We start from the raw sequence: 25,564 nt of genomic DNA on the forward strand, positions 1-25,564 counted from the left end.
AGAAATTCTTTTCATGTGATTTGCAGGACTAATAAATAACAATAATCACAATTAAAGCAACAATAGTGTTATTTGGTAGGGCGCCTAATGGGCACCAGGCATTGTACTATACGGTTTATATAAATCTATATAATCATCCCAAAAAACAGCCAAATGATACAATTATTAGCCACAATCAGTAAATAAGAAAAACGAGAGGCTTAGAGTGGAAATGGAAGAAAAAGGACTCAAATGCTGGCCTACATAGCTTTCACTACACACCATGCAATGCAGTTCACTCCAGGAACACAAGCTGCTAACTTAAGAAAACAAACCATTATCTTTTTTTTTTTGGAATACTGAGGTTTTCATTCTCTGGTCATCTCAATTTTTTTCTCCCTTTCCATTATTAATTTAAGAGGATTCCTGACTCCTGACCAGATTGTACAACAATAGCCCAATCGTAGTTACCCATGGTGTCCTTGGATCCATTGGACCTAAACCTGAGAGTTTAAAAAAATGCAGCCTCTTGGCCCAACCCAGAGCCACTCAATCAGAATCTGGATCTTAACCAGATCTCCAGGTGATGCACATGCACATTATAATTGCTGTGTTTTGTAGCTCTCCTTAAGATTAACTTGTCTTCACAATCTAGCCATGCCTGATCATCTAACATTTATGCTTTCCCAACATCAATTCGTCTCTGTAGTGGAGCAAGTCTCTGCTCATGCCCCAGACTGCTTTTTCACAAGTGACTTTCCTCATGCCATTCCATCCCACCTGATGTTCCCTACTCCCTTTTGCCCCCTAATCAAAACCTGCTCTTCAAAGGCTGCTTCATGATTTGAAAGGAATCCCAAATTCCTCTGATAGGTGTTGCTTTACCACACATGGTGTCATTTGTTTGGTTTCGTGTTATTCCCTTGCAGCCTTCCTTGTGCAAACTTTGCATTACAAATATACTTGCCAACTCACCTAGGAATTAAGAGACAGCTAAAGCCTAAAGCACCCAGAGGCACATTTTAAAAGCCACTGATTGAGTTTATCTCTCTATTAGTCCTTCTGTCTCTTACAGTCTAGGATTTTACATTTAAAAACCAGCCACACTATAACTGTATTGATCACTATCCTGTAACGCCCAGGGCCTAGTATGTCATAGAATATAACAGAATTAGATTTGTGTCTTTATGCTGCTGATAATTAAGAAAAATATAACTGAGCACATTTGATTTTTGTGTTTCTAAAATCCGTACCACTATTTTAGATGAATCTGCCTTAACTGAGGTCAGCAAGCAAGTCGAAGCAGACCCAGAAAAATTCAGAGCATTTGGAAATGAAGTTGGAAGGCGATACATAGAAGAAGGTAGAAGCAATTAAATTACATGAATTATTTTTTATCATTTTAAGTAATTTAATAGACTTAAAACAGTTCAACTTATTTTTACCAGTTGCTTGCTTATGAGTTACAGTAGCCAGGTTCAAGTTCGAGAAAAAGTAGGGATGAAGTATCAAGTATTTTGATCATCTTTGTTAAACTATTTAACAGTTTTTCTTCATTAAAAAATAAAAATAGCAATTGAATACATGCAAATGAAGGAAGTATTAACATGCACACATAAAATTTACCACTGTTTATATTTATTTAGATTAATTTTTAATTCCCAATAAATCTCACTAGGCTCTTAACTATAAAAGGTAAAAACTCAAGTTTTGCCACTGCATGGACAATTTCATATCAAGTGGTCCTACCATTTTCTATACCAGTCCAGAGATTCTAAAATCATAGTTTAGATGTCATATTTAATTGGAATATATTTAGCAGTCATAGAATATTCAATTAGTTATGACTTAAATGAAATGGAATTTGTCTCACATGGCAAGATGTCTGGAAGCAGGTTGTTTCCAGAGTTGGTGAGCTCAGAAGCTAAGGATTCAAGAGGGGCTTCTCCGCAGTTCTCTTGACCTTGCCCTCATGGTTGGCCACAGAGGTCTCAAAACTATGTCCTCACAGACAATGTCCAAAGGCAGGAAGAGTCCAGTACCTGTACTGGGTCACTGTTTAAGAGTGAAGAAAATGTTGCTAGAAGTTTGTTCAGTAGAGTGCATTAATCAGGAGACCACACGACCATGCTCAAAATAATCACTAGCAAGAGGGAAGGAATTTACGTATTTGGGGAACATAACAAATATCAACTCTTCATCCTACCCTACTCCCACCCCCACTTAGCGTTGGAGGGAGATGCCTGGGATATAGAACTGTCCAACATCAAAATAGCATTGAGGTTTGATTAGAAAAAAAAAAACGCAGTCTACTGGGCAGGCAAGCAACATAGCCTGCCCCAGATATCACTGGGTAAATGCAACTTTATAGATGACGACAAATATTTACACAAAAATCTCACAATAGCTCTTGCTAAAGAGCATGTTGATGATCTATGTGAATGAACTGAGGGGCACATGGATTAAATTTCCCCTAAAATATACATGGGTTTAGATTGTGGGGGGATGATCTTGGGAAAACATGTTCTGAGTTTTACCAAACTCAAACGTTTGAGAAAAAAATAGTCTCAGACAGTTGACAACCAAAAATATAGTGAGAGTTACCCACCCAGAATCCAATCCTAAGGGTGGTTTGTTGAAAGTTTTGAAACCCTTGTGGTATGGCCTCTGATGCGTCAGTGCCTCTGGCAACCTACAGCTTATTGTGATTGAACCAACCTGCAGCCTAAGCTCAGAAACAGGGCCAGGTTGCAAAAAGGATAAGTGGGCTCCAGTTGATTCATTAATTAACCCATGCATCCACTCGTTCATATAACAAAGTTTTTGCACTCTCCTAATACATAGCAAACACTGTATTGTGTGATGGAGATTCAAAGACGGTAAGTCAGAGTCCTTGTTTGAAGAACAGTCAATTATAAGTGGTAGCCTATAGTGAAGCATGTCCACATGTAATGGAAGCTGAGGAGGGCCTGCCTGTGCATGCCTTGTGGTTGCAAGTGTACTGTTTCTATCCCGGTGTGTTTAAAACTATAATGCGAATACATGAGACTGGAAACGCAGGTTTCCAAGACATTTTCCCCTTTAATATATGAATCCACATGTATGTGAAAGGAAATTCAATCCATATGTTTCTGAATCATTCATACTTAAATCATCATAATTTGTTTTGTAAGAGCTGTTAAGGTCCAAGAAGCCTTTGAGGGTTGTTTTTTTCTTTTTTTTCTTTTCTTTTTTTTTTTGTCAACAGGAAGTTGATTGAACCAAGAGAGAATGATCCCTGATAGCAAAGAAGTTAGTGAAGGCCCAATACTATGAAAATATGAATCCATGAAATTCAAATGGCCTGTGAGCTTGGCAGACTCTACAAAAAATTCAAACATGTTGACACTGGTGCAATCACATGCCTCTTTTCCAGGATATGGCCCTTCTTCAGAATTCCTTCCCAGAGGTATTTGGATTATATGTGCCCAATTACATCTTCTTTGTGTGCTCACATGATGCAACAGTCCAAAGGCTAAAGGAACTGAAACTGAACCATCGATCAGGCCTATTGTGAAAATTGGAAAACTGGTCTTTCCCTGCTTGTAAATGCTGCCCCAAATGCCCCCAAACGACTGTTACAAAGTTTTCCTTGGGATTTAACTAAGATTCCTGGGGATTTAAGATACTGGCTGCCAGATTGTTAAAATGCATTAATGTTTATAGTGATTATGATTACGAGAACTAATAATAAATACTTGCATATACCTGGAATGTAGCCCAAATCCTACTGTTTCACAAGAAAGACTCAGTGTAAAGGCGTAGCTCTTCGGAAAGCTGCACACGGGAAAATATGACACCAGTCTAGACCCACAGAACTGTGGCTACGTGCCAGAAGCAGGCTAATCAAATTCTTCCCAGACCTCTTGCAATGCTTTAGAAAATTAAAAAAGAAAAAGAGCTACCTTAATTGTATCTTTTCATTGCTACCAATTTGGATAGGCTGACTCTATAAAAATATTGCATTTATGATTGCACCAGGTGCAGTACAAGTAAAAGAAACAGTTGCAGACAGAAGTGGCTTATAAATGTTACTGTCAGTGAATGACACGATTAATTACTCTGTGCCTCTATAACCTTAAAGGCTGAATTGCAGCTATCTCATCACCCTTCAGTCTGTCCCAGGATGGTTAGCTCAAGTGCTCGAAGCCTTTGCTGGCTAATGAAGCCAAGGTCGAAGGTCCGATTTATTGTGGGCCAGTTAGCTCTCCTGAACTGCTTGGTCACAACCCAGGATGGAGTCACTGGTCCCAAGGAGTCAAGTTGTTTCTAATACTCAAAAGCAATTCCAGGTATATTTGCTCTAATCACCAGCTAGTAGCACTGCTGTGATGTGCAAGGTACGGAATGATCACCACTTTAATTCCAGAGTTTCTGTCTCTCTTGAACTTAAAAATCCTGTAACACTCCCTACCCAATCAACAACAGAAGTTGCTGATTGCTTTGTTCCCCACCAAAAAAAGTTTTCACACCTTTTGATGGTAATCTTAATACTCAGGTATCATTCAGGAGATCAGTTTTCCTTTCACGGTCCTAGAAAAGGTTTTCATTGTAAAATATATCTCACTGGGGAAGATAATCAGAAGAGTGAAAATTACATGAAAATAGGAAAACATATTTTCAGAGTCAACAGAGGGTAAAGATCAAATTTATCCTAAAGAAATATTTGCTGTACTGAAAAAAAAAAAGAGTAACAACTCAGAAGCTGATGAACTTTTAAGGGTATTCAAGTCTCAGGGGTATTGTGTGTCCTTTTTATAGGACAAAGGGGCAGTCTGTACCCCAGGAATAATACCAGGGACTATATAAGGCAAATGTTTACAAACTGTGCTGGATTGTTGAATCCAAAATGTTTCCCTCCTGCCTCGGGATTGTGCGCCTACATGAAGTTTAAAAGGCTTTTAAAAGATAAGGTAGACCAGCAAGTGCTTGAGAGCCAATGAGGTAGCCACTTGCTTGGTCAACCTGATATGGACTGATTTACTGATAGCCAATCCACAGCTTGAAAAGTGATGAAAGAAACTCAAGCAGAGGGAAAGTGTTGGTGCAGTCTCCAGAAAGACAATTGGTTGAAGCCATAGGGTGAGACAAAAAGAACGTGGGGAAAAAAAAACAAAACCTACTTTACAATTTTAATTTTACACTCCACTTGCCACTTATAAACAATTTTTTAAAGTGACCACCCTTCACTGGACTTGGAGTTATGGAATCCCATTTAGAGTCAGGGTACCTGGGACAAGTCTCCAAACTTCTCTGATGTTCACTTGTCTGTGTTTAATAGTTTACAGTTTAATTGTTTACATAGATAAGTGAACATTAGTTTAAACTATTTTAACTACAGTTTTAACTATTTATTTATACACAGTTTACACACAAACAAATGGAAAAACATCCCATCTTCATGGATAGGAAGAATCAATATCATTAAAATGGCCATGCTTTGCAAAGCAATGTACAGATTCAAAGCTATTCCTCTCAAACTGCCAATGATATTCTTCACAGAACTAGAAAAAACTATTTTAAAACCAAAAAATGGCCCACATAGCCAAGGCAATCCGAAGCAAAAAGAACAAAGCTGGAAACATCGCATTACCCAACTTCAAACTATACTACAGGGCTACAATAACCAAAACAGCATGGTACCAGTACAAAAACAGGCACATAGACCAATGGAAAAGAGTAGAGAGCATAGAAACAAGGCCACATACCTACGACCATCTGATCTTCAACAAAACTGACTAAAACAAGCAATAGGGAAAAGACTTCCTATTCAATAAATGGTGCTGGGATAACTGACTAGCCATATGCAGAAGACTGAAGCTGGAATCCTTCCTTACACCACAGACAAAAATAAGCTCAAAATAGATTAAGAACTTAAATGTAAAACCCCAAACCATAAAAACTCTGGAAGACAATCTAAGCAATACCATCCTGGATATAGGAATGGGCAAAAAATTCATGACAAAGACACCAAAAGCAATCACTACAAAAGCAAAAATTGACAAGTGGTATCCAATTAAACTTAAGAGCTTCTGCACAGCAAAAGAAACTCAGAGTAAACAGACAACCCACAGAATGGGAGACAATATTTTCAAACTATGCATCTGACAAAAGTCTAATGTCCAGCATCTATAAGACACTTAAACAAATTTCCAAGATATTAACAAACAACCTCATTAGAAACTTGGCAAAATACATGAACAAACACTTTTCAAAAGAAGACATACATGTGGCCAATAAGCATATGAAAAAAAGCTCAGTACCGCTGATCATTAGAGGAATAAATCAAAACCACAATGGGATACCATCTCACACCAGTCAGAATGGCTACTGTTAAAAAGCCAAAAGGTAACAGATGCTGGCAAGGTTGCAGAGAAAATGGAACACTTATACACTGTTGGTGGGAGAGTAGATTAGTTCAACCATTGTGGAAAGCAGTGTGGTGATTCCTCAGAGCTAAAAGCAGAAGTACCATTCAACCCACCAATCTCATTACTGGGTATATACCCAGAGGAATATAATTCATTCTACCATAAAGACACATGCATGTGAATGTTTATTGCAGCTCTATTCATAACAGCAAAGACATGAAATCAACCTAAATGCACATCAGTGACAGACGAGATAAAGAAAATGTGGTACATACTCACCATGGAATACTATGCAGCTATAAAAAAGAATGAGATCATGTCTTTTGCAAGAACATGGAAGGATCTGGAGGCTATTAAACTTAGCAAACTAATGCAGAAACAGAAACTGAACACCACATGTTCTCACTTATAAGTGGGAGCTACATGATGAGAACACATGAACACAAAGAAGGAAACAGACACTGGGGTCTACTTGATGGTGGAGATTTGGAGGAAGGAGAGGAGCAGAACAGGTAATTATTGGGTACTGGACTTAATACGTGAGTTACAGAATAATCTGTACAACAAACCCCCATGACATGAGTTTACCTGGGTGACAAACCTAACATATACCCCCAAACCTAAAATAAAAGTTAAAAAAAAACTAAAAACTTCTGCATAGCAAAGAAAACAATCAGCCTAGCAAAAAGACAACTAGCAGAATGGGAGAAAATATTTGCAAACCATACATCTGATAAAGGATTAATATCCACAATATATAAAGAATTCAAACAAGACAATGGCAAGAAAAACAAATAATCCAATTCAAAAAATGGGCAAAGGACCTGAATAGACATTTCTCAAAAGAAGGCATGCAAATGGCCAACAGGTGTATGAAAAAAATGCTAATATTACCAATCAGCAGGAAAAGGCCATTTTTAAAATCACAATGACTTTTCACTTTACATATGTTAGAATGCTTATTATCATAGAGACGAAATACAACAATGTTGGTGAGGATGTGGAGAAAAGGGAACCTTGTACACTGTTGATGGGAATGTGAATTAGTACAACCATTATGGAAAACAGTATAAAGATCCCTCAAAAAACTAAAAATAGAACTCCCTTATGATCCAGCAATCCCACATCTGGGCATATGCCCGAAGGATGTGAAATCAGTGTGTGAAAGAGGTAACTGCACTCCCATGATCATTACATTATTCACAGTGGCCAAGTTATAGAATGAACTTGTGTTCATTGGCAAGTAAATGGAGTAAACAAAACGTGGTATATATCCACAATGAAGTATAATTCAGCCTTAAGAAAAGAAGAAGATTCTGTCATTTCTGACGATGTGGATGAAAATGGAGGACATTGTGTTAAATGAAATAAGCCAGGCACAGAAAGACAAATATTGCATGATCTCACTCATTTGGAATCTAAAGAAGTTGAATTCATAGAAGCAGAGAGTAGAATGGTGGTTGCCAGGGGCTGGGGGTATCTACGTGTATGAAATGGGGATATGCTGGTCAAAGGGTAAAAATTTTCAGTTGTACAGGATGAATAAATTCTGGAGATCTATTGTATAGCATGGTAACTATAGTTAGCAATAATGTATTAATTACTTGCTTGAAAATTGCTAAGAGAGTAGATCTTAAATGGTCTCACTGCAAAAAAATGATAAGAGAGGAAATGGATGTATTAATATTAATTCCCTTATTGTAATCATTTCACAACATATACATAAATCAAAACATTATTTTGTACACCATAAATACATACAATTTTTATTTGTTAATTATACCTTTGTAAAGCTGCGGGGCAGGGGAAGAAATAAATAACATGGCAAAAATACAAAACTAAATTATAAAAATAAAAAAAAAACCACTCAAACTACTTTTCAACAGATGCAGACGTATTTATTACACAAAAGTTTACACACATCATCTTCAATTTGTAAGATCTAAAAATCTGTTATTAAAAGAAAAAGCCAAAGAGGAAAAGAAATCCAAAAGGACTAAAATAAAATGCTCAAGTTCAATGATCAAAAATAAATAAACAAATGAATAAATAACTAAAATTGTGGCTGTACCAAGAAGCTTTACATCTAAACTTGATAATTAGATTGACCAACTATGGGTAAATATTTTGGCATTAAAAAAGTTTCTGTTGTCCAGGTTATTGGAAAGAACACTGGAGCACGAGCAGTGACCATGGTTGTATTCCTGACTCTGTCTCTAATGGTGTACAACTTCAACAGGTCATTCATCACCTCTGGGGTTCTATTTCCCATCTGGGAAATGAACATGGAACTACATGATCCAACTCAGAAATTCAGTAATACAGGACCAGATCATGTTAGGCTTACCATCTGTGAGTTATTGTTTTTTATCTTTGCAGGGGATAGGGCAGAATTTGCATATCATTTCCCAGCCCCATCACTTCCAGCAATCCAAGATTTAACGTAAATTCTCTAAAGACAGTGGAGAACTCTACCTGAAGGGCTCATCTATCTCCGTCCGTCAAAAAGGTGTCTAGTTTCCCAGATAATCTCAGCTGACGCATCCAGGATGTGTGTCTTTGCCTCTTTGCAGCAATGCCCTTTTGCGTACCTGGAGAAGTCAAGGGAAGATTGTGTTGAATGCTGAAACACTTGGCTGGGCTATGATCTGGAAATAGTGGTTGGTACTTAGCTCCTTGCTGCCAAATCTCAATTCAAGAACAGGATACCCTGTGACAAGGCTGTAGTCTTTTTTGTTTGTTTGACAATCTTTGTTTAGCATTGGCATATTCATTTCTTTGGGATGTTGTATTGAAAGAGTTTGGTGAACTGGTTTTTATTTTTTTCCCTCTGCTCATTTCAATGGTGGTTTTATTAGAAAGGCAATTCTGAACAACACTGGCCTGCATTACAAAACTGTGGAAGGCCACCCCTGACTCAGCAGCATGCGCAACCATTTGCAGCACCACCAGCCTTTTTCACCTGCTTAAGCACAGGGGAGGTAAATACAGATATTAACCTTCATCTCTTCCTCAGCGCTGGTAGGGTGCTTTATTTCTGAGCAAAATCTAAACACATCGGCTGTATGCGTATGTGTCTAACAGAGGATTAGAGGGAGTAAAGAGGTACATTGGGAATTAAGCAACATGACATTTACATAACAACCATTTATGGCTTAGGGGGATATGAAACAATAGAAAGAGTTCTCAGCACAGGGCTAAGGTTTCCACTGCAGGATTCCCAGGCCCATTAATGAGAATCGTGTGGCTGGATCTTGTCACATCTGCTAAGAACTTAGCCTCAAGTGTTCCCATTTTGTGAATGTGGGGAGCTCACAAATGGTGGATTGAGCTGTCATGCTCTTTTCTGGGGGCCACATCCTCATCCATGTTCTTTTGTCTCATGCATTGCAGCATGAAGTTTTCCTTTTGTCTCATTTTGTTTCCCTCTGGTTATTTGTGGGCCACAAGTGGGAAGGACAAGAGGCAGAGGGAGAAAACCAAGTTAATGACAAATATCAGCTTTATCAGATCAGCTGCCACTTGTGTGATGTTGTTTTTCATAGGAAGACCCATTTAAATTGGGCTTTACATGATATTACACAAATAAATACCTATCATTTCCAGGGACTCAACTAGATTCATTCTGAGAATATGGTTCACATCAGAGTCTGTCATAAAGAGGCATTAAAGAAGAGTACAAGGGTGTGGCTCTGGACACTGGAAAGCCACTGTCCACCTGTGAGCCTCATTCCCAGCCTGGGATGGAGCCTGGAGCTGCCTCCTCTGGCAAGGCTCTGGGGAGGCCCATAGGATGGTGCTTATGAAATGGCTTATCTTGGTACCATGTGCTTCAAAAACAAAGAGCACTATTTAGCTGGTTCTCTCTTCTTTGAAGTCTGTGTCTCTCATCGTTCTGATGCCTCATGTTGCATTTCTGTCGTGGGCATGCCCAGGCCAGCTACAACAGCATTGTTCAATAACACACCAAGCTTCGGAGAACGTAATCATATCGCTAATGCTGGGGCCTGGCTCGAAAACAAGCAGAAAACTCCCTCCCAGGATCTGAAATGCTTCTCTTTTCCCCAGCCAGTTCACTGCAGCTTCAGAAGTTATACCCAAGTTTGTTCTTTGGTTTGGTTTTGTTTTCAGTATAAGTTAGAGTGATAGACAACTCATTATTCAAATGCAAAAATACTCTGTGCTGTGTAGACTTTATTTTATTTGTTTTAAAACCCATCATCCCAGATATGATTCATGCAATTCAATTAAGAAATAATACATCCAGGCTGGGCACGGTGGCTAACACCTGTAATCCCAGCACTTTGGGAGGTCGAGGTGGGTGGATCACCTGAGGTCAGGAGTTCGAGACCAGCCTGACCAATATAGAGAAACCCTATCTCTACTAAAAATACAGAATTAGCCGGGTGTGGTGGCGCATTCCTGTAATCCCAGGTACTCGGTAGGCTGAGGCAGGAGAATCACTTGAACCCGGGAGGTGGAGGTTGCGGTGAGCCAAGATTGTGCCATTGCGCCATTGCACTCCAGCCTGGACAACAAGAGCAAAACTCTGTCAAAAAAAAAAAAAAGAAAGAAAGAAAGACAAAGAAAGAAGGAAAGAAAGAAAGAGAGAAATGGAAGAAAGGAAGAAAGGAAGAACGGAAGAAAATATCCAGTTGCTCCTTCCTTTCTCCCTTTAAATATTTCTCAAATTCATGATCTGTCTCACAAAGTCAAAAACCAAAAAACAAAAAACAACACACACAGGAAAGAAGCAAGGCTCTAAACAGGAATAAATGATAGGCCAAAACCTAAAAGAAAACTTCGTATACCATCCAAGGAACACAATGACACTTAGGATTCGCCTGGTGCACTGAGTCTCCAGAGAATAGTGTCAGATTCCAGAACCGTATCTCCAGCATTCTAGGGAGGGTTTTTTTGTTTGTTTGTTTTGTTTTGTTTTTTAATTCCCAACTGCTGGTTCACAACATTTAAAAAAATCAACAAAACAAAATAAGTCGTTCTATTAAGCATTTAGTAGGAAGGTCTTTATTCTTCAAAATAAATGACAGCTATTTAAAACATAGTTTCTTAATTTGTGTTTTATTTCAATAGAAGATAATTGAAGAAAGAAATTGAATTAATTGCCTTTAGTTGAAGAATATTTGGGTATTCTCATTTTTCAATTCGGTTCATAATAAATATATAAATAATTTAGATCACTAGGCAATGGTACTATATTCTTTAAAAACAAATACCATGTAGAGCTGGGATATGCCAATCTATGAGAGGTTTAATTCAGACTTACAGCAGCTTCCCATTGGCTCTTTCTCCTGTTTTATCTTTTGCATTGCTTCTAATTGCTCCTATAGTTACTATTCTATGATAAAAATCCTGAAGATGTTGCTTTCATGAATAATACCCTCATGATCATTATTGGTGGTCTTCTAGATGTACAGTCCTGAGTGTAGGCAACACCAGTGTTCATGGTTGGACACCCCTACCTCTAAATGGCTCTGCCAAGGACTCCTGTTCTAATGACATGGGCCCTTTTGCAGCTCCCTGAAATCACCACACCTCCTGTGCCTCTACACGTGCTCTTCCCTCTGATGAATACACTCATCTTTAATGTTGCATCCAGGAAAATGCTTTCTCTCCCCCAAACTCAGCCCGGCTGTCATGCCCTCGTGAAACTCACCTGACTACCCAAGCAGAATTAGCAGCTATCTCTTATACCATAGCTATCTCTATCTATCTTGTTTTTAACATAGTTTGTCATTATCTATTTGCTTTTCTAATATTTTTCCTTTGAAATACAAGTTCTTCAATTTTGGGGACCATGACTTCATCTGGTGGCATCTCTGGCTTGTCACACAGTGGATGCTCAATAAATCTTTGTTGAAATAGTAAATAAATGAATGAACATCAGCATTTTGGAACCCTGAACACGGAGGGCAGAACCAATCATTTATCATGTTTTCAATCCTATACCTATGCTTTGAAGTACTCTTCTAAATCATGATTTTAAATGAATTCTAGTAAACATGTCACAACTTTTTCTGCACCTTTGCCTCAAAGGGCCATGGCCATTTTCTGACATGAAAGGAAGGGGACAAGTTTTTACTTACTTGGGGTTCTTATTCACTTGGGACCTAGAAGCTGCTATATTCTTGTCATGATGACTGGTGGAACGGGCCTGAGTATAATATATTAAAAAATGTTTTCCTAGGCCAGGTTTTGGAAATACAAGGCAATTGTAATGTGGTGCTTTCTAAATATGTGGTATACAGAAGAGCTAATATTTTTTCACTTGTAAGTGAACTAATTAGCACTTATATATAGTAATAACTTTCAGAATTATTAATGAATTTGCACTTAGGTGATTCTTTAAAAAGAGAGTCTACTTACCAGACTTTGGCAGGGAGTGAGGCTCCAAGTGGCTGGTTTTAGACCCACCGAAGGCTGCCACTAAGTGTGCACTTGCTGTAGCTTGGTGCTTTCTGCAAGTCACAAACTTGACTACAGTTCTCTTCTTTTTGTTTTCCCTTCAGCAAATGATGAGAACAACTTGTAGCATATGGAAGCATTTCCACACTGTGAGTTATTCTGAGGGGGAAAAATGTAATTTGCAAATTCTGTCAAATGAAACAGGCATTTCCAAATGTTACTACGATGTTCAAACACATCCTTGTGTGTCAGAAGTGTCCTGCAGATGTTCAAAAAAAAAAAAAAAAAAAATCCTCCGGGGCTGGAATTGAGGAGAATGAAAAAGTACAAGAAGCTTGTCCTACAGTCATTGTTCCAGACATACAGGGAGACCCTCCTCAGTCGCTGCTTCTGTGGCATCAGCCTCATCATAAAGCTAGCTCAATTATCTTCAAATAAACACATGTTGCAAGCAGCTGTCTACCAGGAAAAAGGACTGCAGTAACTACATTTGTGGACAAGATGATACCTAAAGATCAGGACAAAACAAACAAACAACTTCTTGCAAGTCCCTCTGCTTCTGTGGACTTGCCTCATCAAGGCAGGCAGTAAGTGTTTCAATACTAAGGGAAGGAAGCAGTAGTCAGTAGTCCCTGTGGTGGGTTTTGAGTGGGTCTTTAAGCATTTGGATGTCAATGGGTGGTATGGGTAACAGGAAGAATAAAGACAATGCTGTTGTAAACGCCAGAGTTATGGTTAGGCAGACAATGTCACAGAGGAACAGAGTTACACAACTTTTTAAGAATACATTCTTAACTCATTTGTTTTTAAATAGAAGAACAAAATCGGACAACAGAGATCCATTATGGGATATATCAGCACACCAGTAGAAGATGGGATAGAGAGCAGGAAAAAATATCTATGTTTGTTTACAGATAGTAGAACAGGCTTAGAGCCCCAAGGCGACAGCAGTGAATGGGGAGCCACACTTGCTTGCAGGGCCACAGAAGCTTCTCCAGGATATTAACGGGGCTTGTTTCCCAACAGATTTATGGAAGAGGAAAAAAGTTATCAAAAATAGGTGAAGCCTACTCTTGACACAACAGCTGTCACCTTTTGGAAACAAGAGTTATATAACACATGGTAAAAACTGATAAAACTATCATCTGAACACCAGAGAGCCCTCTGTAGGAGATATTCTTTACTAATAGCCTCAGTAAACAAACTGGTCAGTTTGTCTCTGCATTTGGTTGTTTTAGACTTAAAGTATATTTTAATTTATGGGGAAGAAGAAAGGGGAACAGAAGATTGCATTAATAACTGGCAAGAAATTTACTGTGAGTGATATCATGCTGCTAAATAGATTCAAAAGCAGAAATGTAAAGAAAGATAATGTTTTGTTTTTGAGTTTTTGTTGTTGTTGTTGTGGATTGCAAGATAAGAATTACACTTAAAAGCTGCCTAAGAAAAGTTATTTCTGTGTTACAAAATTGAGACCATCTCCAGGACTGGACTATTAGGTGGTATGGCGTTCTCCTGAGCATGTGGTTTATATGAGTTATCTCAATTAATTCTCACAACAGCCCCATGAGATATGCATGGTATGTTATTCTATTTGACAGTTGAGGAAACTATAGCTTAGGGAGCTAAAATCACAGAGCTGAGAGATAAAGTGGGAGAGAATTCTCACCCAGCCTGCCAGAATCCAGGCCCTCCCAGTCTTAACTAGCATCCCCTAACAGTGAAAGTGAGCCTCTCCATGACACCCCTGCGACCAGCAAAGCCAGCAATGCTCATCACAAGGTCTCTCACTTCTCCCCAGTTTAGGGATCCCTCCTTTTCTTACAACAGATAAAAGGACTTGGTGTATGCCTGCAAATACACCAAATTAAAAATAAGCTAACACATGAAAGAGAATTGATATCTACATGAACTTTGACTTTTTGGAAGTTCACAAAGTTTGTATGAAGGAAGCAAGAGAACTGATATCTAAATGAACTTTGACTTTTTGGAAGTTCACAAAGTTTGTATGAAGGAAGCATCAGAAGAAACAGGAAATAATCATGATTGTTCAGCAAATAAACCTCATTCAACAAAGTTCCACGTGTTCTAAGTTCTATGCAGGCTGATCCTTGGTTTCCCTTTTTTTCCCCCCCTTTTGCTTCTGTCTGACATCCAGTGCTTTCTATACCTGCTTGACACAGTGGAGATCACCAAAGCCGGGAAACAAAATCACCTTCATTGTGTTACTAGTAATGTGGATGGCTTACTCTCTTCGCTGTATGTCTGTTTCCCATAATTTGGTTTAGGAGAAATGAGTCCAGCCACATGCACAGCCATTTGTAAAACAATTAATAATTGTTTTACAATGTGAATTCAATAAGTACTTTTTAAATAATTTCTGAGTAGAAAAAGTTTTTAAATTTCATGTGCAATAAATAATCACTTACAAATAAACTGTCATGTCAAATGCACATTGTTTTATTAAAACGAGTGATTGAGTTCAAATTTACAAAACTCAGTTTCATTCAAAATTTCTCACGTTTTAATATTCTCCTGGCTTTTTGTCATTTTAAAATTTCTAGGAATTTTTGAATCTTTAATTAAGGTCTGATGATCTCCTGTCTAGTATATCATGTTAGACATTATCTTCTAACTTGATTCTTCACTTTATTCTGCTTCTCCAATCTAGATATTACCATGTTGGTAAAGAAGTTTCTTTCAATTCTCTGGAGTATAAATCATGTCATTCCTTTGTCGAGTTTCTACAGAACTCTCTCATCTGTTAGTTTCAGTCTCAATGACTCTGCCTATTTTAAAGATCCTATCCTTGCACCTGAAGCAATCCCAAATTTCCTTTCCAAAATTATTTCAATATACTCCCTTATATGAATTTTAACTTAAGTCAAACCAGTATCCTCATAGTTACCTAATTACGCATAAATGCATAAGGAAGACCATGCGTATGTGTTATTTTTGGAGTAATTTTCAGATATAGTGGCTCCCTAACTAAGACACATATTTTTCCTTCTCTGCAAATTCTTCTTATCCTTTAATGCCTAGCCAAAGCCTGCTTTCTTCTGGAAAGCATTTAAACATCTTCTACCCATTGTTATCTCCCCTTTTCCTGAATTCCTAAGAGTATTAGGAATCTGAATTGATGTTTTCCAGGGGTTGGTTAGCAGGCCAGAGGGTAAATTTTTAGTGACTCACATTAATTGACAGCTCTGTCCCTCACCTTAACTTATTAGGGGTTCTGTTTTTTGACTCTTTTGCCTTCACTTCACTCTAGGATTTCATTGTCAGAAATGTAGATATATTGTGAAATGTCTTTTGTGAAATTTGGGTGAGAAACATTAATGTTATATATTTTAATATGTTAATATAATATATATCAGTAAAAAAAATATTGACGTGCAATAATTTTTTTTTTTTTTTTTTTTTTTTTTTTTATGAGAGCAGTGGCGTGATCTCGGCTCACTAAAAGTTCTGCCTCCCAGGTTCACGCCATTCTCCTGCCTCAGCCTCCCGAGTAGCTGGGACTACAGGCACCCACCACCTCGCCCGGCTAATTTTTTGTATTTTTAGTAGAGACAAATTTTCACCGTGTTAGCCAGGATGGTCTCGATCTCCTGACCTTGTGATCTGCCCGCCTCAGCCTCCCAAAGTGCTGGGATTACAGGCGTGAGCCACCACAACTGGCCTGACATGTAATAATTTTACATTGATTCATGAGAGATAGACACATCATTTCAAAGGTCCTTGAAGACTAAAACTTCCTTTGATATCCCCTAAAAGGAGCTGCTGGTTGAAAGAGAGCCTTGTCATAAGAGAGAGCCATTCTATCCTTCTGAGGCAACTTCTGGTGGCTCTAAAGGTGACACAGCCTGGATTTTGACTTTCAGAATTTAGGGGAAATTATTCACCTGTATTACTGTTTCTTAAAATAACAGTAATGGTGATAGATTTTGGTAAAGTGATATAATAATATATCTAAAAATCCTTTGGGAAACCATCTAGATCAAAGTAAGAAGAGAAAATCTAACTAAAATGATGGATTAATTTCAATGTGGTTATCTATTATTTTATAACTTTGCAGGCTTTACTCTCTGGACATTCAACAAATTCATATTGAGCATATATATGTGTATCATGGAGTATTACAGGCACTGCAGTAGAGCAGAGAAAAGAAGCAAGCAAAAATCCCTTTTCTTATGTAGTTTCCATTCTAGAGATGAGAGCTACACAATGAACACGGCAAATAATTACAGTGCATAGCACATCTGAGAGTGGTAAGCACTATAGCAAAAAAGCAGGGAAAGACAATGGCATCGAGGGCAGATGGTTACAGTTTTAACAAGAATGGGCAGAAAGATCCTACTGAGAAGGTAACATTGAACGAAGGCCCCAAATTGCTGAGGAAGTAAAATCAGTTAATTCCTAGGAAAAGAGACTTTCAGTAGAAAAGCAGAGAAAGTGCAAAGAAAATGGTGCAGGTAGGTGTCTGCTTACCATGAACAAGAAAAGGCAATGGGACCTGGATGTCTGCAATGGAGGAAGCCACAGAGAGAGTATAAGAAATGAAAGCAAAAAGGAAAAAGGACCAGCATGTGTAGGGCCTTGAGTCATAAGGACATAGCTTTCGCTTGGTTGAGGTACTCCACTAGAGTGTTTTCAGCAGAGGAAATATACAATCGGTTTTAAGTTTCATCAATAGCAATTATTAGGCTATTAAGAATAATAAATTAATAGTCAAATTTAACAAACTAAATTAAATTTCATATTATTAAAGACCACGTTGGGCAAAACAGTGGAGGAAAGGGGTTGGGCAGGAAGACCTAGCAAGGGCTTGAGGAAGAAATGGCTGAGGATTCAACAACTTCATTCCATTCCCTAATCAAACAAATGAGCATTAGCCTCTCTTCATTCATCTCTTATTGTACTGATCAAAATGAGAATTAAATTGCTTAGAATTCTGCTTGCTGAAAACATGAGACTGGGTTAGTTTTATTATGTTTTTCATTTTTTGTTCTGTCTAGAATTGTGATACAGAGTTTCAATATTGTTTTTCTCATTTTCTAATGTAAACATTCTACTTTCAGGTATAAGTTTGGGAGTGATTATGTTGAATACTAACATTTAAAATACAAAGGAATTGATCATTTTTATCTCAGCATGTGGTGGTGGTGATTATTACAAAATAACTGAAGATTTGATATAATAATGGTTTCTTTGGTTAGTGATAGATTTAAAAATTTTGTATCACAGGTTACAAGTTAATTATAGCAGGCCAAATGTTTCTCTTTAATAAAGGGATCTTTAAGAAGAATCCATGGAGAATACAATCTCACCAGTCCAGAATTTCTAAGGAGAAGGTTTTGGCAGATCTTTGTTAACCCAGAAATTTAGATCCTCTGAAGATGTGGGGTGAGTTGCCATTGAGGGTATAAAAGCTGTCAAGTTAGTTTAAGGGCTTATCAAGTTAAATAAAGGCATTTTCAGATTCTTTATGACTTGAGGGCTGTGATGCCAGCTAGCTGATTGTTTTAATTCGCTCTCTCTCAACTCTCCATGAAACCAACGGGGAGGTAGAAAGTTGTCCCAGCAGAGACTCTGAGAGAATTCATTTACAACCTCCCTTTGTCTGAAAGCAATATAAAGAGTTACATGAGTGATGGATGGGACTGGAAAACTTTCTGGAGCGTCCACATATTCCTTTTGAAAGAGAAAACATAAGGCGTAATGTGAAGCAAAGAGGAGGCACTCACTATACGCTCTCCGCTATACCTCACAGACACATAGAAGATCCATCTGACAGACATGAAGCATTGCTCCACCAAAAGGCACTCAGAAATGCTCTAATCTGTGAAAGAAATGCTTTCTGAGACAGCTGGTGACAACTCCCTGTCCCTAGTCCACATCCACCAGTACATTTCATCCATTATCCATTTGGAGATTACAGCTGCCACAAATGCAAGACGGCAGAATGAGGAAGGACATAGGCAGTGACGCATTGCTTCATGAAGTGAGGTCATTCATTGAGTTGCAGATAGAAACAGGAAGAGCCAGAGAGAAGCATACTCAGGAGACTGTAGTCATCTACCCTGTATGGCAAAGACGGACACACTGCACTACATAAAGGGTAGATGTTGGCCATGCGCAATGGCTCATCCCTGTAATCCCAACACTTTGGGAGGCTGAGGCGGGCAGATTATGAGTTCAAAAGATCAAGACCATCCTGGCCAGCATGGTGAAACCCCATCTCTATTAAAAATACAAAAATTAGCTGGGTGTGGTGCCACGTGCCTGTAGTCCCAAGTACTTGGGAGGCTGAGACAAGGGATTCGCTTGAACTCAGGAGGCAGAGGTTGCAGTGAGCCAAGATTGCACCACTGCACTCCAGCCTGGCGACAGAGCAAGACTCCATCTCAAAAAAAAAAAAAAAGTAGATGTCTACAATTTACAATAAAGGGTAAATGGAATGAAAGAATACTCTCCTTTAATCAAAGTGGCAAGGCCAAGCTATGAGAGGATAGGACTATTGTTATTTTAGCAGAGTCACATGGACCTCGACTCTACAGTTTTTAAGTTGAAGTGGGGCTAGGGAAAAAATGAGCTGCTTAATAAAAAATAAACATCACATTTGCCTTGCACTGTCCACAGTGTTGACTGTTGCTAGAAGTGCTTATTTTTTAATTGAAATAAAATAAATGCACTGAATAAAATTAATTTTAAAATTAACTTTTTGTGTGTGTGTTTAGACAGAGTCTCTCTCTGTTGCCCAGGCTGGAGTGTAGTGGCACAATCTTGGCTCACTGCAAACTCTGCCTCTTGGGTTCAAGCGATTCTCCTGCCTCAGCCTCCTGAGTAGCTGGGACTACAAGCGTGTGCCACCATGCCCCGCTATTTTTTTTGTATTTTTAGTAGAGACAGGGTTTCACCGTGTTAGCCAGGATGGTCTCCATCTCCTGACCTTGTGATCCACCCGCCTCAGCCTCCCAAAGTGCTGGGATTACAGGCATGAGCCACAGCGCCTGGCCAAAATTAGCTTCTTGATTAGATTTGTCCCTATTTAGAAAATGATGAAAATAAAAATAAAAGCACTGCACATAAAAATATATGGAGCTTTCTGGTGTCCAGTCCAGCTGGCAGGTAAGGAGCTTAGAAGTCACCACTCCAGTCTAGCAACTAAAAAGCTAAACAAACTGAAGAATCAACAACTCATTTTAGATTAGTCAGAGAAGTGACATCACAGGGAAAACCATTGTCCCTTAAATTGGAGAAACAGACGGATACAAAGAATCACAACATAGACCAGAGCAAAAACCCACATGCAAAACCACCATGGGAATCAGTGCTGGGATAGAGAAACTGGAGCTGTAATTGACAGATAGCTGGAGGCTTGTTTACTGTGGACAAGTCTGAGAGTTAAAAATGCTGCGGGGGACCCAGTCATAAGGGACCCTCATGTTTCTGTGAATTTTACCTCCAGAAGCTCTGTGAGGCATTCACAGTGAAAGTGAGAAAAAAAAAAATTCCCTCCTGCTTCTTGCAGGGGAAGGGAAAGAGGAATCCTTTCAAAATATACTAGGGCATTCTGTTCTTCTTAGCAAGGCCTGTCCTTGGGAGAAACTGTTTTACCAGAGCCCAACTTCGGAAGTTTTGTCAGAGCTTAATCCACTTGGGAGATTCTCATCTTGATCCCCCGTTAACCTTCCACTTGTGGAAAAAGAAAAAAAAAATCCAGCTCCCTCTAGCCATCCTGTTTCATGCAATGATAGGGGATGGGACTGGGGGCTAGGGGACCTGAGATGCACTGGTGAAGTTCACAGTCCACAGGGCACAGGCTCACCAAAAACCTGAGGCCTAATCATGTCACTCTAGAATAATTTCCCTCCCCTGACACCCGACCATTATATTATTAAAGACTTATACACCTCTGTTTCTTTCTTTTACCCACTATTTCAAATCTACCTTCCAACAAAAAAAGAACAAGGCATATTAAAAGGCAAAACATACTTTGAAGAGACTGAAGAAGGCATGAGAACCAGAGTTAGACAGGGCAGTAATGTTGGAATCATCAGACCAGGAATTTAAAACAATGATGATTAATATGCTAATTGATTTAATTGAAAAGGTAGACAATGGATAATGGATACTGTAAGTGGAGAGATAGAAATTTGAAGAATGTATCAAAAAGAAATATTAGAGATTAAAAACACTTTAACAGAAAAGACGAATACTTTTGACGGGTTGCGATCATACTGGACACAGCTGAGTAAAGAAATTCTGAGTTTGAAGATATGACAATAAAACTTCCAAAACTGAAAAGGAAAGAAAAAAAAACAAGAACAGAATATCCAAGGATTATGGGACAACTACAAAAAGTGTAACATATGTGTAATGGGGATACCAGAAGGAGGAGAAAGAGAGAAAGAAATAGAAGCAATATTTAAAGCAATAATGACTGAGAATGTCCCCAAATTCATGCCAGACATTAAATCACATATCTAGGAAGCTCGAAGAGAAGCAACCAGGGTAAATGCCAAAATAATTAAACCTAGGCATATCGTCTTGAAACTTCAGAAAGTCAAAGAAAAAAATATTGAAAGAAACCAGAGGAGGGGAAAAACACACCTTATCTATGCGAGGTGAGATAGAGGAGCAAAGATAATAATTACATGCAGCTTCTCCTCAGAAACCATGCAAGCAAGACAGTGGTATGACATATTTACAGTGTTGAGAGGAGAAAAACCCCACTAAGTTAGAGTTCTGTATTCTTAACATTATCTTGCAAAAGTGAAGAATAAACAAAGACTTTCTCAGACAAACAAAAATGGAAGAAATTTGTTGCCAGAAGACCTGCTTTGCAAGAAATATTAAAAGAAGTTATTCAGAAGAAAGAAAAATTATATAGCTCAGATTCTCAGTTCTACATAAAGAAGGGAAAAGCATCAGAGAAGGAGTCAGTGAGGGTTAAATAAGAACTTATTTTTCTTTTTATTAATTTTGAGTCAGAGGCCTCAATGTCCCTCTTTCAGAAAGGTACAAATCTAGCAGGCAGAAAATCAGTAAGGGCATAGTTGAATTCAACAGTTCCATCAATCAACTGAATGAACATAATTGACATCTATCAACTACTTCATCCAAAAACAGCAGAATACACATCCTTCTCAAGCTCACGTGGAAGATACACCAAGATAGTCCACATTCTGGGCCATAAAACACATCTTAACAAATTCAAGAGAATAAAAATCCCGCGTTATCTGCTCTCAGACTGAAATGGAATTAAACTAGAAATTAGTAACAGAAGGACAGATAGAAAAAATCTCATAATATTTGGAGATTGAACAATACATTTTTAAATAGCACATGGGACAAAGAAGAAATCTCAAGAGAAATTTAAAAATATTTTGAACTAAATAAAAATGAAAATACAACTTATAAATAGTTGTAGGGTGCAGCAAAAGGAGTGCCTCAAAGGAAATTTATAGCATTGATGCATGTATTAGAAAAGAAGAAAGACCTCAAATCAATAATCTAAGCTCCCACCTTAGGATACTAGGAAGAGCAAATGAAATCCAAGTAAGCAAAAGAAAAGAAATCATAAAAATTAGAATGGAAATCAACGAAATTGAAATAGGAAGTCGATAGAGAAAATCAACAAAACCAAAATCTGGCTCTTTAAAATGATTAATAAAATCAATAAAGCTTCAGCCAGACTGAAAAAAAAGAGGAGACACAAATTACTAATATCAGAAATGGAAGAGGGGATGTCAGTACAGATCCCATGCACATTAAAAAGATAATAAAGGAATAATGTGAACAACTCTGTGCCCAATAATTTGATAAGCTAGATGAAATTGATAAATTCCTTGAAAGGCAGGATCTGCCAAAACTCACATAGGAAAAAATAGGCAATCTAATTAGGTATAGATTTTTTAAAGAAATTGAATCAATAATTAATAACCTTCCAAAACTGAAAGCAGCAGGCCCATATGAGTTTACTCATAAATTCTACAAAACTTTTAAGGAAAAAAAATACACAATTTTGCTACAATCCCTTCTAGAATATAGAATCAGAAAGAATAGTGCCTTACTCATTCTATGAGACCAGCATTACTCTAACATCAAAAGCAGACAAAGACATTAGAAAATAAAACTACAGGCCAATATCTCTCATGGACATAGATGCTAAAAGAGAAAAACTAAAAAAAGAAAAGAAAAGAAAATCTAATCCAACATCTAAAAACATGTATCTAAATCAATAGATTTATCCATATCTAAAAACTTGCATACCATGAACAAATGGGATTTGTCTTAGGTATACAAGGCTAGGTCAACAGTTGAAAATCAATTAATGAAACTCACTACATTGATAGGTTAAAGAAGAGAAACCACATGATCATATCAATAGATGCAGAAAAAGTATTTGACAAAATCCAACACCCATTCATGGTAAAAACTCTCAACAAACTAGAAATAGAGGATAATTTACTCAACTTAATAAAGACTCTCTACAAAAAAATCTACAGCTAAGATCTTACTTAATGATAAGAAACTCAAAGCTTTCCTGCTGAGATCAAGAACAAGGCAATGATGTCTTCTCTCACTACTGCTTTACAACATCATACTAAAACTTGTGGTTAATGAAATAAGACAAGAAAATAAAATGAAAGCTATACAGATTGAGAAGAAAAAAAACTGTTTATTTGCTGATGACATAATCATCTACATTTAAAAAGCCTGAAACAATTGACAAAAAAACTGGAACTAGTAACTATTATAGTGGGGTTGCATGCTACAAGGTTAAAATAAAAAAGTCAATTGGTGTACTATATACTAGCAATGAAAAAGGGAATTTGAAATTAAACACACATTGTCATTTATACATTAGTATCCCCAAAAATGAAATACTTAGGTATAAATCTAACCAAATATGTATAAGACATATAGGAGGAAAAGTACATAACTCTGACAAAGGTAACAAAGGAGAACTAAATAAATAGTGAGATATTTCAAGTTCATGGATAGGAAGGCTTAATATTGTCAAAATACCAATTCTTCCAAAATTGATCTATAGGTTCAATGCAATACCAATAGACATCCCAGCAACTTATTCTGTTGATATCAACAGACTGACTGTGAAGTTTATATGGAGAGGCAAAACACTCAGAATAGGCAATATCATTTTGAAGGAGGACAACAAAGTTGGTTGGGTAAATGACACTACTGGCTTCAAAACTTGCTATAAAGCCACAGTAAACAAGAGAGTGTGGAATAGAAAGCCCTGAAATAGACCTACGTAAATATAGCAACTGATCTTTGACAAATAGCAAAGCAATACAATGCTGCAAAGATAGTTTTTTCAACAAAAGGTGCTGGAATAACTGGACATCTATAAAGAAAATGATGAATCTAGACACAGAACTTACATTTTCCATAAAAAATAACTCAAAATGGATCATAGACCTAAATGTAAATGAAAAATTATAAAATCTGAATACATAACAGGGGAAAACCTACATGACCTCGGGTGTGGCAATGACTTTTGATTTTATTAATTTTTAATTAAAAAATTTTGTAGAGACAGGGTTCTTGTTATGTTGCCCAGGCTGGTCTTGAACTTCTGGCTTCAAGCAATCCTCCCACTTTGGCCTCCCAAAGTGCTGTACAACATCAAAGGCATAATCTATAAAAGAAATAATTGGTGGTCTGAACTTCATTAAAATTAAAAATTTCTGCTCTGTGAAGACAATGTCAAGAGAATGAGAAGACAACACACAGAGTGGAAGAAAGTATTTGCAAAAGACATACTTAATGAAGAAGTGTTATCCAAAATAGCCAAAAAAACTCTTAAAACTCAACAATAAGAAAATAAACAACCTAATTAAAAAATGAGCACAAGAGCTGAAACAGACATCTCACCAAAGAAGATATACAGATGGCAAACAAACATATGAAAAGGTGATCAACATCATATGTGATTAGAGAGTTGCAAATTAAAACAACAATGAAACATATCTATTAAGAGGCCAAAATCCAAAATCACTGACAACACTAAATGCTGGCAAGGATGTGGAGCAAGAGGAACTCTTATTTATTGCTGGTAGGAATGCAAAATGGTACAGTATTGTACTTTGATTTTGGCAGTTCTGTATAAAGCTGAACGTACTCTTAACTTATGATCCAGCAATCATGCTCCTTGGTACTTACTCAAGTGAATGAAAATTTATGTTGATACAAAAACGTGCACAAGGATGTTTATAACAACTTCACTCATAATTGCCAAGACTTGAAAGCTTCTAAAATGTCATTCTGTAGGTAGGTGAATGAATAAATAAACTGTGGTACATCCAGGCAATAGAGTATTATTCAATGCTAAAAATAAATAAGCTATCAAGCTATGAAAAAATGTGGAGGAAACATAAATGTATATTGTTAAGTGAAAGAAGCCAATCTGAAAAGTCTACACACTTTATGATTTCGCCTATATGACATTTTGGAAAAGACAAAACTGTGGAGACAGTAAAAAGGTTAGTGGTTTCCAGGGGTTAGGGGAGAGGAAGGATGAATAGCCAGAAGACAGAGGAATTTTAGGGCAGTGAAACTATTCTGCATAACACTGTAAAGATAGTCATTATACATAGTCCAAAATCATAGAATATACAACATCAAGAGTGAGCCCTAAAGTGAACTATGGACTTTGAGTAATAACGATGTGTCAGTGTAGGTTTATTGACTGTATCATGTACCACTCTTGTGGGGTT

This window comes from Pongo abelii, chromosome 6, assembly GCF_028885655.2.
Source record: "Pongo abelii isolate AG06213 chromosome 6, NHGRI_mPonAbe1-v2.0_pri, whole genome shotgun sequence".
NCBI lineage: Eukaryota > Metazoa > Chordata > Mammalia > Primates > Hominidae > Pongo > Pongo abelii.